General features: G+C 46.4%; 1 long non-coding RNA gene across 2 annotated transcripts; it reads left to right on the top strand.

The window, feature by feature from the left end:
• The first annotated feature begins 1,855 nt into the window (after positions 1-1,855).
• Positions 1,856-6,860, top strand: LOC121136930. 2 transcript variants are annotated; one of them, XR_005874121.1, is made up of 3 exons: positions 1,856-2,048; positions 5,123-5,285; positions 6,371-6,860. It is a non-coding gene; the product is annotated as an uncharacterized LOC121136930 (long non-coding RNA). The 2 variants fall into 2 exon arrangements; XR_005874120.1 differs by having other exon boundaries at positions 6,167-6,860.
• Positions 6,861-7,339: the final 479 nt, after the last annotated feature.

The following is a 7,339-nucleotide window of genomic DNA, read 5'->3' as shown; positions in this document are numbered from 1 at the left end:
TTGAGAGGCAGAGACGGGCTAACCTGGTCCACATAGTAAGTTCCAGACCAGTCAAGATTACATGGTGAGAGTCTATCTCAAACAAAACAAAACACAACAACAAACCAGTTATTGGCAAAGCCAGCCAGCAGAGAGGAAGATTCTTGGTCAGTAGTAACTTGATTTTTCCATGTCCTGTCACCAAAGAATGTGGTGTCTTTAATAATAGGGTCCTACCATCAGGTCCTGATGGGCAACCAAGAACAGTGACAGTATCCTGTATTGTTTTAGAGGTCTCTCAGATAACCCTGAACAACAACTTAGGAAAAGTATCCCATACTTTGTTCTAGGCATTTCATTTGGCAATGCTCTGGAAGGAGCATAATCTTCTATGTAAGGAAGCTTATTATATATATATACATACATATATATACATACATATATATATGAAGCTTCTAAAATTGCAAGTTTCCACATGACCTTTTGAAACATCTTCAGTGTTGGTTTTCCTTCCCTCACCTCTTCCTCTACCCTACCTTCCCAGCCCTCTCCCCACTTAAACCCTTCCCCATTGTTCCATATTTGCCCTTTTGAGGAGATAGTTTCTTACTAAGTAGCTGAAGCTAGTTTTGAGTTTTAATATTCTTGCCTCTACCTTCTGATTGGGAGTGGATTACAACTATTCACTACCATTCTTAGCCAATTTAAAAAGAAAAAGAAAAAAAGTAACCTGTGGTGGGGCTGGGGAGTTGTCACAGTCTGTGAGGTACTTGCCGTGCAAGCATGACAACTGGAGTTCAGTCCCCAAGACCCATGGAAAGAGCTGGGTTTGGTGGTGTGCACCTGTAATCCCAGCACTGCGAAGGCAGAGTCAGCAGAATCCTGGGGCTTCCTGGACAACCAGATTAGCCAAACTAGTATGCTCCAGGTTCAATGAGAGACCTTGTCTGAAAAACAAACAATAGAATAATAATAACAGTAAGTGGAGAGTGGGCGAGGAAGACACTTATCACTGATTCCCGGCCTCTACACACAGATGCATGCGTAGCCGTTCACCCATTTATACATGTACATACGCAAGAACACGCACAACAGATTTGAGTAGACAGGGAAGTCATTTGTTTGGTATACAACATAGCAGCAGCTCCAAGTATGGCTGTCAGGCAAATTTATCTCAAACTCTCCTCCAACTCGCCCACATATCCCATCAGACATCTTGGCTTTCCAGTGCTTCGGAGAAAACTGACAGCTGCTAGAAGGATCCTCAAAGATCCCATTTTTAAACTAAAAGAAGTAAATAAGACATTTCTCCCAAGTACTTGCATAGTCTTCTTTTCAGGGACTCCCTTGGCATCTTCTGGAACTCATACATTCATGAGTCATCCAGGACCGCAGGTTAGCAACAGGTGCGCAGGTAGGTCATCTGTGCTTTCCTTTGGTCCTTTGCACATTACTGGTGTTGGTGCAACTTTGAGTGTGTCTGTGTGCTCATGTGTGTGTACATGCACTCAAATGTGGGTGTGTACTAGTGAAGATATACGAAGCTCAGAGGAGAACCTCAGGGGCTTCCCACTGTTTGCCTGGGACAGGTTTTCTTCTTGGCCGAGAACTTCAACTAGGCTAGGGTAACTGTTCATCGAGTTTCCCTGGATTCCCTGCCACCGGCTCTCATCTCTCTAGAACTGGAGCTAGAGACCAGCTCCAGCATGACCAGGGAGCTTGGCTTCTTTTAATGGGTTCTCCGGATGGAACTCAAGTCCTTATGCTTTATCAAGCCAGTTTGTCTCCCTAGCCCTAGTGTTTATGCTTCTAGAATCTAGAGTTAGGGAAGGTGCTGGGATACCATCAAGCAGACATTCCAAACTCAGCACACTGAACCAGCCACCCATCACTGATGGGCAGATAGATAGAGGCAGGATGACTCTGACTAGGGTGCCTGTTTTCCAGATGCTGCACATTGCTCAGAAGCAAGCTCCGTCACGTTGTAGCTGGGACTGGGAACAGAGCAAGCTGCCTCATCTAGCTTTGCCCTCTTGGAAGAGCCTTTAGTCTTCAGTAGCATCATGGAGGTAAGAAGAAACAGGTTGGAAAAGTACCTTAGGACATTGAGTAGCAGGGATACAAGACACAGTTTCTGGGCATGGAGGTATGGCCCAGCTGGTAGAGTGCTTGCCTATGCATGCATAAATCCCCATATTTGGTCCCTAGCACACTCTTTAAACTCCCATGTAATTCCAGCACTTGACAGGTGGAGGCAGGAGGACCAGAAGTTCAAGGTCAATTTTGACTACTTAGAAAGTTTGAGGCCAACTTGACTGCATAAGACTGTCAAAAAAAAAAAAAAAAAGATTATCTCTTCTTCTCACCATTGTGAGTTTAGTATGAGAAAACGAATTTAGCCACCATTAGACCCTGAATCTCTGGCACTCTGACCATGGACTTACTGGGCCCCTGAACCAGGAGAGAGAAATTCCTGTTGCTTATTATAAGACACCTTGTCTCTAGAGGTTTGAATGTGGCTGCTGTCACCAAACTCAGAAGACTTGGCTGTTAAGGGCTGCTAGTTATTAAGAAGGAAGGTAAGCCAGGTTGGGTCAGTTGGTACTTGATTCTATTTGTTTGTTTATTTACACGGGGCTTCTTGTACCCCGGGCTGCTCTCAAACTTGCTCTATAGCCGAGGATGACCCCTGATCCTCCTGCTTCTATCTCCCGAGTGCTGGGAGGATAGACAGACGCCTGGTTTATATGCTGCACTTGCCTTTAAGAGACTGGATTAGCCACCAAGAAGCCAGACTGTGATAAAGTGGGTTTGGTTACCTATTGCTGCCTGTCACAGGTACCCTGTTTACCCCTCCCGTGTATTAAAGCCGTAGAATGTCCTTACTGGAAGGAAGGCACATGGCAGCACCTTCCCGGCCTCCAGAACAGAACCAAACAGGCCTCATTTGGTAAAAATTGCCCACTCTCAGGCATTCTTCAATAATGATGTCATCTACAGTATTTGGTCATCTAATACTGTCCATTGAATGAGACAGAGACACATCTCTGTCTAGATTAGTGCTTCTCAGCCTGTAGGTCATGACCCCCTTGGGGATCGAACAACCCTTTCACAGGGGTCTCCTAGGACCATTGGAAAACACAGATATTTGCATTATGATTAATAAGGGTAGCAAAATTACAGTTATGAAGTAGCAATGAAAATAATTTTTGGTTGGGGAGTTATCACAACATGAGGAACTGTATTAAAGGGTCGCAGTGCGAGGAAGGTTGAGAATCTCTATACTAGATGTACATGGGCCAGACAGAGAGCCACAGACTGGTGAGCTCATGGGAGTCAGTCCCCTTGAGATATAATGTCTTTTCTTCTTCTCTCCCTCCCTCCCTCCATCCCTCCATCCCTCCCTCCCTCTTTTCCTTCCTTCCTTTTTTCTTTTTGGTTTTTTAGTACAGCTATAATGCTTTATTCTCCTAACCACACTGGATACTCTGAATTTGGCCTGGGAAGACATGCTCTCACTAGGTTTCAGTGAACTCCTTTGATCTGTTCAGGAATGTCAGAGGCAGCTGGACAATCATTCGGTAGATTGAGTTGGTTGTGAGAAATTTCAAACTCTGCCATGCCTACAACTGCTCAGCACAGCCCAGCTGCTTTGGACAGGGGAAAATAATAATAACAACAATTAAACACCACAAAGTCCTTTGTGTTTGAACTCCTTTTCTGCTCATGGTTCAACTCAGCTCCCACTGGAACGTGGTACTCGGGGGCAGTCCTTTGAGTTTCTGCTTTGTTCAAGGTCCCTTTGAAGTCAAACTGGAGCTTAAGCCAGGCCAGGTTATTGGGCAGGTTGTTGCTTGATCCCCATTCATTTTTTCTTTTGAAAGGATCTCATGTGTTCCAGGCTGGACTCCAGCTCTCTTTGTAGCCAAGAGTGACTTCTGATCCTCCTGACCCTAACTCCCCAGGGCCGGGATGACAGACACGGGTCAACATTCTTGGTTTATGGGGTGCTTGAACCTAGGACTTTGTGCATGCTAGGCAAGCCGCTCTACCAAGTGAGCGACATTCCCAGGCCTTTTCCATCCATATTCACAGAGTCTGCTTAAAAAGGAAGCCAGAGGCTGGAGAGTCAGCTCAGTGTGTAAAGTGCTTGCACCGAAAACATGGGGACACCATTAAGTGCCTAGCACCCTGGTGAAAAGCTGGGTACAGTGTCACATGCCTGTGGTCCCACTGCTGGGAGACAGACACAGGCAGCTCCTTAGGCCTGGCTGCTCAGCTGCATTAGCCTACTTAGCAAGTTCCAGTTACTAGTGAGAGGCTCTGTCTGAAACAGGTGAGGTGGGAGGTGTCTGGAGGGCACACCCAAGTGTGACAACCTTTGGCTTGTCCTTACATGTGTACCCACATCACACACATCCTCACTGATACACACTAAGGAAGAATAAAAGAAAGGATGAATGAGAAATGGAAGGAAGGAGGGAGGAGGGAGGGAGGAGGGAGGGAGGAGGGAGGGAGGAAAGGAGGGAGGGAGGGAGGGAGGAAGGGAGAGAGAGGAGGGAGGGAGGGAGGGAGGGAGGGAGGGAGGAGGGAGGGAGGGAGGGAGGGAGGAGGGAAGGAGGGAGGGAGGGAGGGAGGGAGGGAGGAGGGAGGGAGGGAGGAGGAAGGGAGGGAGGAGGAAGGGAAGGAGGGAGGACAGCTGTAGAGACCTCCCAACATGTAGGTTGCTGCTGTTGCACTTCACTAATCCTTGAAGCCATCTTCCTCTTTCTCTCCTTCCCCCGTTTCTGTTCTCTTTCCTGCATATTCCACATCAACCCCAATGCTGTCATTCCTCTAGGTGTGATTCACTTAGACAGCCCCTTCATCCTCCCCAGCTGCTGATTTTGGATGCAGGATGGGGAGATTAAAAAAACAAAAAAAAAAACCCAATTGCCACGAGGACAAAAAAAATGTCTTAGCAACAGTTGAATGGAGAGACCCACAATTTGCTCGGCTCCAGCCTGCCACACGTCTGGCTTATAATTAAAGGCGTAAGAAACGCGTGTTGCTCACCCACCCCCTCATTCGGACTCGGTTTTTCCTTCTTGTGAAAACATCTGAATGCTGTCTTTGGAGTGATCTTGCATTATTCTGCTGGCAGGGCCACAATAGCCACCTACATGGGGACTGCCGAGGGAAGCCAGCCATCCTTTGCCAGAGAAAATGCATTCCGAAGCCTGACATCTGGGTCCTGCAGCTGGAAGAAGGGAGGAAACCACAAAGCACCAGTCCCTGGTGTCATCAAAGGCAGTTGATGGTGCCAAGTGAGTATGGAAATTACACACAGAGCAGATGCCATCTTTAGCATTAGATGGATAATACAGCTATTTAGGAAAAACAAAGATGTGCTTAGAGTTTGATCATCCATGGTACGTGCAGTGAAAACATTCAGAGCTTTCAGTGTGACAAGGATGGGCCCCATGCTTGTTCCCAAGTGGTTCACCTTCTTTAGATTTTATTATTTATCTAATTTAATTAATTAATGTGCATGTGTGTGCACAAGTATTTGTATGCATTGTGTGTGTGTGTGTGTGTGTGTGTGCGCGCTTGTACATGTAGAGGCCTGAGGTCTGTCTCTTTGTTCTCCACCTTATATTTTTATGATTTATTTTGTTTTTAATTGTGTATATGTATGCGTCTGTGTGTAGACATGTGCACATCAGAGTGCAGGTGCCAGAGGAGGTCAGAAGTGGGCCTTGGATACCCTGGAGCTGGAGTTACAGTGTTGGTGCTGGGAACTGAACTCAGGTTTTCTGGGAGAGCAGCAAGCATTTAATCTCTCAAGCATCTTCCCAGCTTCCCCAACCTAGTTTTTGACAGAGTTTCTCACTGGTTTGGCTACTGTCTCTCTGAGCCCCAGGGATCCCCATGTCTCAGCTTCCTCAGCTCTGGGATTACAATCATACACTGACACACCCCACTTTTTATGTGGGTGCTGGTGATTGTGGGGCAAGCATGTTAATAACTGAACCGTCTCCCCAGCATCCAAATGGTTCCCATTCCTTTTTGTGACTCTAAAGAGGAAGATGGAGGCAGTCTGGCTACTTCTCCCTTGATGAAAACTGGAGGGAGAAGTTACTTGATATGAAAACATGCTATATGGATATTTAAGATTTTCAATTTATGCCGTCTTCCATCTAAACAGCATCTGGAGTGCTTTCTGTGATGGACAAGAGAATATGAAAACAAGAAAGGGCACCCAGTTATCTACAAGACACAATCGATCACAAAGAATTAGCTCATTGTGGGGAGAGGAAGAGGGAGGAGGAAGAGGGGTGGAAAAGGAAATTGAAAATGCTAATGAGCGTGAAAGCACCTTGGCCCCCTTTCCCTTTCTTTCCTTACCCAGATCTTCTCAAGATTAGGGCCCTGCAGCGAGCGAGCCGAGTGCAGGCAGCCTAAGCTCTCAAGTTGGAGGCACACAGAAGCACAGGCTTTCTGCAGGAAGTATGGGTTAAATACCAGCTTCAAGGCCTGAAAACAGCGTTTCACAAAAGAACTCTTATCTTTCGCTCTTTGCAAAGCCTACAGTCAGGAGAAAGGTTTTTTTTTTCTTTTTCTTTTTTTCCCCTGTCAAAGTGTCTTTTCTTTGGGGAAGTCGGGAAAATGTAGGATTCCTCTCATCTAAAAGATGACTTGAGGCTTGGGGAGGTGACTTAGCTGGTAGAGTTTGCCTAGCACACACGACACCCGGGTGTGATCTCCAGTATCACATAATCCAAGAACAGGACTACAGACTACTAATACCAGCACTCTGGACGTGGAAGTAAGAAGAGCAGAAGTTCAAGGTCATTCTCAGCTATTTAAAGAGTTTGAGGCCAGCTTGGCCTACATGAGATCCTAACCCTTCTCACCCCCTCCCAAGATAAAGGAGATGACTTGGGCTGGAGAGATGGCTCAGCGATTAAGGACTTGCAAAGGACTCTGAAAACACACACACACACACACACACACACACTCACACACACACACACACACACGCGCGCGTGCATGCCAAATAACAATAACAACAACAAACATTCATAGCTGCCTGCAACTATGTTCTAGAGGATCCCACGCCCACTTCTCTGCAAGTACCTGTGTGTGTATGATGCATTTAGCAGGCACACACATACGCATAAAGTGGAAAATAAATACTTTTTTTTGTTTTAAGAGAGATGACTTGATGGGAATCTCATGTTTCTGTTGGAACATCATGTGGGTTTAAGAATTTCATGTTGGGGGGGGGGACCAGGGAGATGGCTTAGTGACAAAGCACTTGCCACACAAGTGGGAAGACCTGAGTTGTGTCCCCAGAACTCACACACAGATGTGGTAG

The sequence above is a fragment of the Mesocricetus auratus genome, unplaced genomic scaffold (genome assembly GCF_017639785.1).
Source record: "Mesocricetus auratus isolate SY011 unplaced genomic scaffold, BCM_Maur_2.0 Super-Scaffold_100676, whole genome shotgun sequence".
Taxonomy (NCBI): Eukaryota; Metazoa; Chordata; class Mammalia; order Rodentia; family Cricetidae; genus Mesocricetus; species Mesocricetus auratus.
This window is presented reverse-complemented; position numbering and strand designations above follow the sequence as displayed.